We start from the raw sequence: 13,730 nt of genomic DNA on the forward strand, positions 1-13,730 counted from the left end.
TTAGTAAGTTGAGGACTATTATTTTTCGAGCTAGTTGATTCAAAATTTTGCCACTAGACAGCGCTAGTGAGCATGAAACTTTTGATTGCAGATATCTCAGAAGCCTGACCACTTAGAAAGATAGTGTCTTCGGCAAAGTAGTTCAGTACCTCAAGGGCTATCATTATTTGAGCCAAGAAATAGTGTATTTTGCCACCAGACGGCGCTAGTGAGCATGAAATTTTTGTTTTGCGAATACTTGCAGGATCTTGATTTTTTAGACAGGCACCTTTGGCAAAGTTGTTCAGAAGCTCAAGGACTATCATTATTTTGCAAAATCTTGAACTTTAAGGATTAAACAAAGAAAGAATTTGAGCTACTGAACAACTCTGCCGAAGACACCATCTTTATAAGTGATCAGGCTCTTGAGATATTTGCGAAATAAATGTTTTATGCTCACTAGCGCCGCCTAGTGGCAAAATTTTGAATCAACTAGCTCAAACAATGATAGTCCTTGAGTTACCGAACAACTTTGCCGAAGACGTCATCTTTCTAAGTGGTCAGGATCATGAGATCTGAGAAACAAAAGTTTCATGCTCACTAGCGCCGCTCTTGGTTATAGTAATAATTGGAATTTCTTGGTTATAATAATAATAGCCCTTAAGCTACTGAACAATTTTGCCGAAGACGTCATCTTTCTAAGTGATCAGACTCCTGGGATATTCGCAAAACCAAGGGTGTTGTACAAAGTCTACTACTCGCGCTACAAAAATTCGCGCGACGACCGAAAGGTTAAAAAAGAATCTTCGATCTCAGATTAATATCTGCTCTGATGAAGAATCAAACTCTCATCTCCTGACTCTTATCAGGTTTCATTTTGTTTTCATTGTTCCTATTCGGTCTTTTTCGGCCTCCTTTTTATTCTTTATGTGAATTTATGCATCTTTTTTTAGGTAAAAGGTCTCTAATTACCTATTTTTAAGGTCTCCAGTCCCGTAATGACTGACATCCTTTGTGTTTGAGCTCCTTAAACTAGTAACTTTCAATTTCCAGCCTGCTAATCCTACCCATGGTTTAGAACGTGGACCACCTCTGTACGACAGTCATGTCTCCTATAAGACGCTGCCACCCTTTTCCGTACCAAGGCAATTTGTCAGTAGTAGTTCATGAGATAAAGCTGATTTTTCGAATGAGACTGGGGCATAGTATGAGCTTATTACATACCATTTTTTATCAGAATCGAAATTTTCAGACTTTCATTCTTTTCCAATTTTCAAAGTGAAGAAACATATCGTAAAATTTTGATATCCGCCGTCGTAATTGTAAAACCTTCGGTTAAGACATGTTCTGCTACCTTAGATTTGAAATCGTGAAAGGGATGACCTTTGTCAAGCGTCTTCTGATCTTCTTATATTTGCGCTCAGTGGTCCGTGAATCTTGAGCCCAGATAGCCGTAGAGGTAAACGCGCAGCTATTCAGCAAGACCAAGCTGAGGGTCGTGGGTTTGAATCCCACTGGTCGTGGATCTTTTCGTAAAGGAAATTTTCTCGACAACCGGTCCCTCTCCAAGCAAAATGTTACGAACACTATCACACGATAGCTCTTTCGCCGGTAGATTTCCTATGAATGAAACATAGTGTGGAAGTGAAAGTAAGTGTGTATTCGTAAACAATTCTGTTTGTGTTTTTTTCCATCGCAGACAAAAACAATATTCTGTCAACTTCAACAACAAACAAAGATAATTGTGTCAACATTGCACTACTATGCAGGCAGTTGGGTTGGAATACTGAATTCAAGAAAGTTTGTATTGCGGCTGAAAATGGTACAAATGAGAACTTGTCAATAATCTGGAATCTATAATGAAAGGTCGATAGGACAGGAGGTCGACAGAACGAAAGGTCGAAGAGGAATAAAGAGGGGACAAACGGAAAAAGAAATCTTATTTCAAAGATGAAAACATTTCAAAAAATGCAAATTATTTTCGATGATTTGTTCTTTCGACCTTTTGTCTTTTTTGTCATCTCGACCTTTTGTCTTCAAACTTGTTGGAACATAAATATTGCTTTTGAATTACAAACCAAGTTTTAAAAGAGATTGTTTGGCATACTTAGTTGTGAAAGCAATACAAATTTAAATAATGTATGAAAGCAAAGGAGAGGAGGGCTACTCGGATCCATGCTGGGGAAATTTTAGGTCTATAGCAGTGCTTCCGAAACTTTTTCAACTTTCGCCCCCTTGAGGCCAATACAGTGATCCCTCCATGAGTCGATGTTCCATGACTCGATATCGACTCATGGAACCATACTGGAAACAAAATTTCATGGTTACTATGATGGTCCCTTCAAACAGCTTTCCAAAGGATTGCTGTTCCATTACTCGATATTTCCATGAGTCGATGGTCCCTTCAATATCGACTCATGGAGGTTTCACTGTATTAATCTGGAATTGCCCCCCTGATATGTGATTCAATTATTTTAATAAAATAAAATGTCTTCGACTCGCATATCCAACGAATCATAATACAATAACTATTATGTACATATAAAAATATTTTCTTAAATATTGGTAACCTAGGCGGATAATTATAATATCGATTTTAAAAATATCTTGCGTACATTACAGGTTACTGATTTAGTCGGTAAAAGTTTGGTCCAGTTTCAACTTAACAAATGTAATGTATTCATAGGCGCCTTGTGACGTAGTTGGGGGCAAAGTTCTCCACAACTGAACCAAATGCAATGTTTTCCAAGCAAACGCATTTATTTTTACATGAATATGTTATATTTGGGTGAACTGCAATGATTCTGTTCACAAGTGTTTGTTTTTGAAAGACCTCACCCCGTGAATTGTGATTTATCTGCTTTTTCAAAATTACTGGAATAATTTTCAGAAATTGTGGGTAATAATATGCCTGACGTTTCTAACACTTTTCTTTATCCAATCCAAAAACCCTGAAAATTATATGAAAATCCAGAATGTTTTTCAACTCATTTATCAAAAGAGTGTTTTTCTAATACCAAGAAAAACTCGAATTTTTCGGACGTTCTGGAGGTAAAAATCCAACGCATCTCTGAAATTTCTTCAAATTTATTTATAAATAGAGTTTATTTGTCTTTGGCATCGCTGGAACGCGATTTTTATAGGTTAAATTTTCCAAAATTTGTTTATAAAGTGATTACAAACATCACAAACGGTACTGTAGATTTTTTTTTGTAAAAAGCAGGATGCCAGAAATATTAACTTTCAAACCTTAAAGTTCACATACAAAAAAAGATCCTTATATATATTGGGCATCTGCAAAATCTCGTGAAAATCTCAAATGCTGACCATTCTTAAAACTCACATGATATTTAAACAACTCAATGAATAATACAAATATTTCAAAACAATCATGTAATTTTGTCTATAATAATTTTAAAATGACCATGATTAGAGATATAACGATCTAAGGTAAAATAGTCCTGGAAATATTTAAGTTTGGAATTGATTACCCTCCAGATATGTGTCCTCTGAAGGTAATAAGTAATGATTTCCAAATGCTCCCATGTTAGCTTTTTCGCCCCCTTTCTAGATTTTTCGCCCCCCAAACTCTGTTTTACACATTTTCGCCCCTTGAGCCTGAAAATCGCCCCCAGGGGGCGAATATGTCCACTTTTAGAATCACTGGTCTAGAGTATAATCTACACGATATTGGCACTAACTTTTCGCACCATTTTCATCCAAATCCGTTTCAACAGTTTACCTTACCTAAATTAAAGTGGAAGGTTTCGCTATCATCGGTTCAAATCTGAGACATGCCGTTTTATTTTGTTATAAAGTTACATAAAAAAGACACATCTTTATTTTTTTAAGAATATATATACTATTTTGTTTAGAAAACGTTGTATTCATTAGCACAAACTACAAAAATAACCAAGTGTACAGTATTTTCCTCGATGGTACTTTATGAATCGTTATAGGTGATATTGTTTATTTTTGATTCTTAAGAATTTGAAATGAACTTAAAATAGGTGATACTGAAAACTAACAAATGAAACCCCTCTACTGGCAGCTTAATTATTTGTTATTCCCAAAAAATATAGGAGTCTTGATAAGTTTCTTCTTTTTCGATATTTTTGCACCAGTTTTTCACAAGTTCTCAAAAAATCTTCTGTTTTGGTAACCTGTGTCGATATTGCTTATTGGTAAACTGGTCTGGAAGATAAAGAATATCTCATTGGGGAACCGGCTCTTTCCGCAATTTTCTTTTTAGTCAATTTAAAAAAAATAACAAGGAGCTTTTCTGATTAAATCGGTTGAGTTTTCTTCGAGAAGTCTTAAAAATAATGTGTTTTGAAGATTTAAAAATATTTATACGGTCACTAGAAAACGGTGGCACCAAATTACAGTTCACTACAGGCTGCCATCAACCTACTGTAGCAAAATGCAACGAATTGAACATGAGAATAAAATCTGAATTATATTCACGTGGGTTATGCACAGGAATTTCCGAATATTTACGAATCTAGATCAAGGAATCAATATTCGAAATCAGCATCAATTTTAAAAGTAGAAAAGTTGAGAACTTGTGATAAATGGTACAAAAATATCGAAAAACAAAAAAGTTATCGGTACTTAGTTGTTTTTGTGTGGCAAAAATCATACTGGTAGTAAAGATGTTAAATCAAATTTTTAAATCATAAAACTTTTAAAAGATGTTGTTTTTGAGTACGAAATTACGTATTTTTTTATGGGATTCAAGGCCGATTCGATCTTCTACTATCTCTCGAAAAACAAATCAATTTAGCAACAAAGAGTAGATTGTTTTGAAGAATTTGTAAAACGGAAAAATGTCAGCAATTTATGAAATTTGAACAAGCTTTGAATTTTCCTTATTTTATTAAAAAAAAAACTCGATTTGGAGAACCAAACTTGTAGCATGACATGGAGTCTAATATGCAACTCGCGTTATCGATGTTATCCACAATATGAGTATCCACATCTCGTTTTGCTGTACTATTAATTTCCTCGAAAAAAAAATCAAACAAATGTTCTGCCAGCCGTATCCACATAATCATCATAGCAAACAAAATGACTGGATCTCGTGAAATCGCACCCCAACTGTCAAGCCCTGCTGTCCGATTAACACGTTCTATTACGCTGTTGAACAACAGACATGAAAGTCCATCATCTTGTCGTAGTCCCCGGCGGGATTCAAACGGACTGGAAAGTTCGCCTGAAATCTTCACACAATTTTCTACACCTTCCATCAATGCTCTTATTAGTCTCATGAGCCTTCCGGGAAAACTGCTCTCGTTTATGATTTTCCATAGCTCTACGCGATCGATACTATCGTATGCTGCCTAAAAATCAATGAAAAAGATACGTTGGGACCAGGTATTCACGATAGAATTTTCCATATAGTAAAGATCTGGTCCGATGTTAATCGACCGTAAACGAAGCTTGATAAATTCCCTCGAACTAGTTTACTATATACTATTTACAAAATGTATAGGCCGCATGGTGAATGGTGATTGATCTGAAGTTCTCACAACTTACCGGAAGAGTGGAAGGCATATAACCCTTTCCTTCCACTCTTTCGGTAGCTGTGCCTATCAGCCGGTGCAGACAAATGGCCTATCTCTCCGGACCCATTTTTATGAGTTCAGTTACGATACCGTCCTCACCAGCAGCTTTATTGTTCTTGAGCTGGTAAACAGCATGCTTATTGTCCCTCTAAGTGGGGGCTGGTTGGTTTCCATCATATGTTGACGAGAGCATTTCCTCCGTTGTCTTGATCCTCATTACCTGCGCTCTCAGTCATGTCAGAGGCGATGTTTGCGCCACGATAGGTTATGACGTCGAAAATATCGAAGAAGTGCCGTCAATCACTCAGAACGTGATCAATTTATGGTTCTGTCTGCTGTGTTAATTTCCAGATGTGCCAATACGGAGACTGTTCGTTAGTCAGCCGGTGGGCGCTGAACTTTCCAATCGTCAGTCTGAACTCTTCCTTCTGACCAACCTGAGCGTTTAGATCTCTTATGATTATTTTTACGTCGTGGCATGGGCAGCTGTCGTACTCGCGTTCAAGCTGCGCCTAAAAAGGATCTTTATCATGATCAGTGCTTCTGGATTGAGAGCTGTGCACATTTAGGTTAAAGTTGGAGAACCGGCCTTTCATCTTCAACTTACACATTATCTTGTTGATCGGCCACCACCCGATCATGCGTCTCTGCATATCACCCATCACTATGGAAGTTTTTCGCAGCTCGTATCTGTTGCCGCAACTTAAATAGATGATATGGTTACCTCTAAACGTTTGTACTGCAAACTTACAAAATTTAAAGTTAATACAAATCATGAAGTATAAAAATGTAAAGAGATAAATGATTGGCTCTGTTATGCCCTATGGCATCTGAGCCTGAAAAATAAACGAGATATGAATACAAAGGTTTGGATAAATAAAAAAGGAGACTCTACCGAGAAATTCTTCGTGACGAACGCTAGTTTTTCAGTTCCAAACAAATTTAAAAAGTTAGTTCTTTCATAAATTGTTTCAACCTTTTACAAACACCACTATTATTATTTAATCGATTTATGGGTGCGCTCTTGTCGCAAAAGCCATCCGTTCTACACTTCTACACATTCACGCGAATCATCTTCCGAGGGTGACAGTCTTATAAACAAACAATAACGAGAATCAACTTAGCTCGTTAACATGCAACGCCATCACGTGGGGAGCAGCAGCGCATCACCCCGGGACCGGAAATGGATTCCGACAGCCGCAAAGCATCGCAAGTGACACACGGCCTAATGTAGGCAAAATTCATTTTTCATGTAACACGCAAACAATATTGCCTTACTACGGCGTGGCGTAGCATTTCGTAGCGGCGGCGGCATCGGCTGCACTTTAGCGTAGGCATACCAACCTGACTAGCAGATTGTATCGTAATTATATCATAAGTATATCATATTGAGATATAATCATATTCCGTTGTTAAAATTTAGATATGACAAAAAATGTTCCGTTTGATCTTCAGAAAATTATATCTTCTTCTTCTTGGCATTACGTCCTCACTGGGACAGAGCCTGCTTCTCAGCTTAGTGTTCTTTTGAGCACTTCCATAGTTATTAACTGAGAGCTTTCTTTGCCAAAGTTGTCATTTTCGCATTCGTATATCTTGTGGCATGCTTAACATTTGGAAAAGTTAAAAAAAGTTTTTGAACTTATTGTATACTCTAATTAGTTTTTACCCAAAGTGATGTTTTTAGCAGAATATGTTACAATTTTAATTACAGTATAATAATATTACATGTCACATTATGATTCTGATAGTTTCAGCTAGTCGGATAGGCCGAGCCCGGCTGGCCCGTGAGGTCGAGTTTGAAAAAAGCGCGAAAACAGAGGCACTGCGCCACGCCGTCAGCGTGAACATTGGCCACACGGGTCGGCTCTAAATCCATGCACCGCACGTGAATTGTTTCTCCATGATATAAAGCTTTCCATTATTATAGACTATAAACTTTCTCTCGCCATGTGGCAGTCAGCGCCAGGCTTCAGACACCGAGGAAAAGGAACATCGTCCTCTTCGTTTGCTCATCGGGTCTGACGGCCAACGACGATGATGGGGCTTAAGGGTATGAGATGTTTCGAGTGATTCCGTAAAATTCCGACAAACGGGGCTACGATTTTAAGGCAACGTACGTTTCAGTGAACAGAAATAAGCTGTGACAGATAATGTCTAAACATGGTTTTCTGGCGAAACTAATTAGACTTTTACGTGCAACGTGATTCGCTATCAAGTGTTCGAATTGCAGATGAGGTGTCAACCTCGTTTGTGACGTCAGATGGATTGAAGCAGGGAGACGCACTTCGAATTGTCTGTTCAACATTGCAACATTGTCGTGGTCAAAAAGAGTTCGACAATGTGCGAATCGTACTGAATTTTATGTTTCTTTATTTAAGCGTGTAAGGACATTCATACATTGGGTAATGAAATCAAAAAAATTTTCAATCTTTTCACAAAAAGTTGCAAATTCTAGTAATCAGTAATAAAAACTATATTCCACGTATAAATTTACGTTTAAAAAATTTACGTGTGCAAAATATAATATAGCTCGATGCATTTTTTTAATATTCCGTTCAATTCCGTTATTGAGTAGATATTGATTCGTGACCGTAGATTCTTGAAGTAGTTACAGTACCAGTACTTGCTCATTCCGTTCAATTTGATTATTATCAATGTTAGAAAATACGTGTTTCGTTTCAATTCGTATCGTTTAGAAACAATGCATATCGCATACCTTTAATGAAGCATGGTGTGCGATGTTACGATGCATTCGGAACCCAGAGAAGAAGAAAAAACGAGGAATTCAACGACCTAAAGGAAACACCAGCCGGAAGTGGCAAAAAAGTGGGAAAACCTCCTTTGCCGCACACATTCATAAATTATTGCAACTGTTACGCCGCACATAAAGCTTTAAAATATTCAAACAGTTGTTTGGTAGTTTGCCTACACACGGGGCTTGCACGGCTGGCATCCTTGAAATGATGACTTTCTTAAGAAAGGATGGAAGATTTATTGTTCTACAATCGAAACACCAACAGAGAGAGAGGTCCGGTTGCCTTCCGCTTGAATCGAGTTTCACATCATGGGCGAATTTTGTTTCCAGCATCTCGAACAGAAATGTGTTCGTAGGTTGCTACCTTTCTTGTATATCAATATTGAACAAAAAGTTGGTCTAGTTCAAGAGAAGGAAATTTACATGTCGACATGTGTAGGACCGTTCGTGAGGGCTACTGTGCTCACTTCACTCGAAAATAATTCCCTTGGCATTTTAATAGTTACTTTTCAAGGCTTACAACGTAAAAGCACAATACAATTTTATCAGAATTCAAACATTTCTAACATAACGGTACACAGTAACCCTAGCTAACGATTGGTAAGTAATTGCTAATATTTTACCTGAACCAAGACCGTACACTGTGTACACATGTAGAATGTTTGCCTTGATGTTATGCAAATGAGAATAGTTCTGAACAAGCTAAGAACCGATCCAGTATTAACACGGAAATGGGAATGAGGTCAAAAAAATAAAATTGAAATTTGTTAACACCAGTGTGCTGTTCTGATTTTATTACTCACATATGTAGACAGGGCATGTAGGCAACTTGAATTATCACTGTACGTTTCCGATTATTAAATTCAAATGTCTTGAACCAAAGGTCGGCTCAAAAGACACGTTTCTCCCTGTCTGGAAGATTCGTGCCATTACATTGCCATACATGAAGCCTATTTCATTATGTTACCTGATGCGATATGGAAGGAAAACGAGGATTGAGGTTTCTGAAGTCGATATTTCGTTGAGATAGTGTTTGGATTTGGATCCGAAAAACCTATCGGACCATATTCAGAGAGTGTAACATAATAATATCTCCGTAATTCTCCGTTATCTCCATTTAACAATGTCTCGAAGTACTTTTTTCCACCTGGCGGCCACCATGGTTTATCCGTCAACAGATTTCCTTCGCGGGAGTCGACGCTGTTTTTCGCCTCTCACCATTGACAGATTCGTAGAACCGTTGCATGTCATTCTATTCCATAGCTTCTTGTACCTGAGCAATCACTTCCTCTTCTCACTTATTTTTCTTTCAGCGATGGATCCGTTTTTTGGTTGCCTTCCTTATAGCGCTCTCTGTTCTGACGGGTACCAGACACCAACGTTCGACTTCTAGCTACGTTCTTCTCGTCCGTCATTCTCTGGCAGTCCAATCCACTGTGTATTATTTTCGCAATTTCATGCGCTTTTTGAATAGCGCTCAAACCGTTGATTTTAGCGATATAGTTTGTTCGGAGAAGTTTCTTGGTATATTAAAGCGCAACTTTTGACGAAAAAAGTTTTGTGATCAATCCACCTAGCAGTGAGATAGAAAAACTATTTTTTCAAAACATTTACATATGATGTCTTCGGTAAAGTTGTAGAATTGGCAATTTGAAACAACTTTGTCGAAGACACGATTTTTCTATCTCTCATACTTTTTGAGATATATGCCGTTGTATGTGAATGGCCCCTAAAAATCATACTTTTTATCATAACATTCTTCCAAGATTTTTAACATTTTTTAAGTTTTCTACAAAGTTATTTGTCATGAAAAAACCCGTGTTTTTGCTGAACATATCATCACTCTATCTTTGAAAGTAACAAAGTTATTCATGAATTACTCTTTTTTCAAGGGGTAGTTTAGGCCTCTATAACTGGCTTCGGCGCAAAATGGCGCAGACAACTCTTACAAATGATGAAAGTACCATATCTTCCCTTTCAGCATTTGATAAAAACTTTTGTCTATAAGCGTCTTTGCTTGAGTTTTTACTATCAAACAAATAAGCTTTATTAAAACGAATTCGACTGATAATTATTTTACTTTAAGAGATAGAGATGTGCGATGTTCAGCAAAAACACGCGTTTCAAGATGTTTAATAACTTTGTAGAAGACATGAAAAATGTTAAAAATTTAAGTAAAAAGTTATGAGAAAAAATGAATTTGAAATCATACAAATTTGTGTACTTTGTGTTAAAAAACTCGTAACTCTTTTACAAGATTTTTTACATTTTTCATGTCTTCTACAAAGTTATTGAACATCTTAAAACGCGTGTTCTTGCTGAACATCGCACATCTCTATCTCTTAAAGTAAAGGAATTATCAGTCGAAATTGTTTCAATAAAGCTTATTTGTTTGATAGTAAAAACCCAAGCAAAGACGCTTATAGACAAAAGTTTTTATCAAATGCCGAAAGGGAAGATATGGTACTTTCATCATTTGTAAGAGTTGTCTGCGCCATTTTGCGCCGAAGCCAGTTATAGAGGCCTGAACTACCCCTTGAAAAAAGAGTAATTCATGAATAACTTTGTTACTTTAAAAGATGGAGTGATGATATGTTCAGCAAAAACACGGGTTTTCTCATGAAAAACAACTTTGTAGAAAACGCAAAAAATGTTAAAAATCTTGGAAAAATTTTATGATAAAAAGTATGATTTTTAGGGGCTATTCACATACAACGGCATATATCTCAAACAAAAAATAAGAGATAGGAAAATCGTGTCTTCGAAAAAATTGTTTCAAATTTCCAATTCTACAACTTTGCCGAAGACACCATATGTCTATCTAAATGTTTTGAAAAAATAGTTTTTCTATCTCACTGCTAGGTGGATTGATCACAAAACTTTTTTCGTCAAAAGTTGCGCTTTAATACACCAAGAAACTTCTCCGAACAAACTATATCGCTAAAATCAACGGTTTGGGCGATATTCAAAAAGCGCATGAAATCGAGAAAATAATACACAGTGCAATCCTTCCAACCAACCATTCCTTGGTCTTTGTTGAGCAGTACCTATCACTTCTCGCGCTACTGTACTCATCGCAATTATAAGCAAAAAGCTATTGTCGTTATCCTATATTGCGGCATATTGTAGAATTTTCGTACATAGAGGGACCGGTTTAAAATATAGGTTCTCCTTGATGCGTAATTTGGTTCAGATTTGGAATAGTATAACCTTTCATCAGCATCAATAATACATTCTTATACCGCAATAATAGGAAATACCGTAATAATTGGCAAATTTTCCTACTTCAATTGTGTTGAGAATGAACTGTTAAATGCTTTGCATCCCATGTAAATGGTTCAGTAATATTCAAATAAGTTTGACGACAGCATTCCAAGCTAAAAGCTATATATTTGTTCACCAACTGATCCAGAGCATCATCTTTGCTCTCTTTCTGGCATTACCTCCCTACTAGAACAGAGTCTGCTTCTATACTGCAGGAAAATCTCTTCGGCAGCTCCAAATCAACCGCAGCTTCATTCAGTATTTCGATATTGCGGTAGGTGATAAAGGCTCAATGAAGTCACGGGATTTTGCATTCTAATCAGCCAATTCATTTGAAGCAAGAATGACCTTGTATACCCATACAAGATTTACAGAATTGACTGAATTCAGCTCCACGGTTTGAACCTACGTTAATTAACCACATCCTTAAGTTGACCGAAGCAAGGATTTCGATAGAAGTTTTACTATCTGTTGAAGCGATTATACTTTATAACCGCTTCGATTTTAGAACTCCCATCACTAGAACTCGACCGATTTTTTTTTTTAATTTCTTTATTAGTATCATTCCAAACATTACATTCATTTCTTATATCTAGGTGTTCTGTGTTATTAGACAACACTATCATCCTAATTTGGTAAAACAAATTTAAGATTTAATTAACATTTTGTTAACAACATATTACATTTCATTTGCCGTAGCAGTTCAGTTTTTTTTACAGGTGAGTTGATTTCACCTGCTTATAAGAGAAAAAAAACGTTTTTAATATACTTAACCTAACTTAACCTAAACATATAACTCATTAATCGTGGCAATAGAAGATTGTAACGATTTTTGCCTGAAATTATTAATGATTGTATTTGACATTTGTTCCAATGTCTCAACATTGGATATTCTATGTAACTCATTGGTACTATACCAGGGAGGAAGCCTCAGAATCATTTTCAAAATTTTATTTTGAATTCTCTGCAGAGCTTTCTTCCTGATATTACAACAGCTAGTCCATATTGGTACAGCATATAACATTTTATATATCTATTACATTTGGCTTGAATTCCCTCAATGTGATTTTTGAAAGTTAAATTCTTATCTAGCATGAGCCCTAGATACTTAACTTCATCTGACCAATTTATTGGAATCCCTCTGAGCGTGACAACATGTCTACTTGAAGGTTTCAAATAAAGAGCATTTGGTTTATGTGGGAATATTATTAGTTGAGTTTTGGAAGCATTAGGAGAAATCTTCCATTTTTGCAAGTATGAAGAAAAAATATCCAAACTTTTTTGCAATCGACTACAGATGACACGCAGGCTTCGTCCTTTGGCGGAGAGGCCTGTGTCATCCGCAAACAAAGATTTTTGACATCCCTGAGGTAGCTCAGGTAAGTCAGATGTGAAAATATTGTATAATATTGGTCCCAAAATGCTGAACTCGACCGATTAATTAAAGGAAACTACTGATAACTATCGAATTATAACCCGACAGTGTTGTCATTACATTTTGGAAAATGTCTGGTGAATACAAAATAAAAAGTCTGGCAACAGACGCCATCAAGCTATGTGAAAACTTGTGAAATGCTGACATGGTAGAATTATGATAATCACATATACAGAACTATGTGTTCATTATTGATTTTGAGGCATTTTATCCAATCATTTCGGCTATGGTATTATGCAATTTTACATTGATTCTTCATAAGGGCTTATCTGCATTGATCGATTCCTCTTCATCGTTACTCTCTTTGCATTATTGCAGAAAACTGATTCCCTTTCCGGAACATGTTTTTGTGCTTTTCACAATCTTACATCTCATTTTGTCCAAATTGACTTTTGTGTCTACGACCTTCATGTATTTTCAAAACACCGTCGGCTGGTTAAGCCGTAATAGACATGACAACCCTAGTTGAATAAAAAATCACTTCATCTTGCTTCATAAATAATAAATATTACGAATTGCTTATTTGTTATAAAGTTAATTGCGAAAGAGAAGGATCGATGAAAAGAAACCGATCATGTCAGATAAACCCTTATGAAGGAGTAGTGCTGAATTATGTGTCCTTTATGTTTTGCGTATGCATTGAGAAATTATTTGATAGATGGAATTGTTGTGTTTCTAAAAACATGTAACCAAAAACGACAAATCCGTGAAAAAAATTTCTTCAGAC

The sequence above is a fragment of the Aedes aegypti genome, chromosome 2 (assembly GCF_002204515.2).
Source record: "Aedes aegypti strain LVP_AGWG chromosome 2, AaegL5.0 Primary Assembly, whole genome shotgun sequence".
Taxonomy (NCBI): Eukaryota; Metazoa; Arthropoda; class Insecta; order Diptera; family Culicidae; genus Aedes; species Aedes aegypti.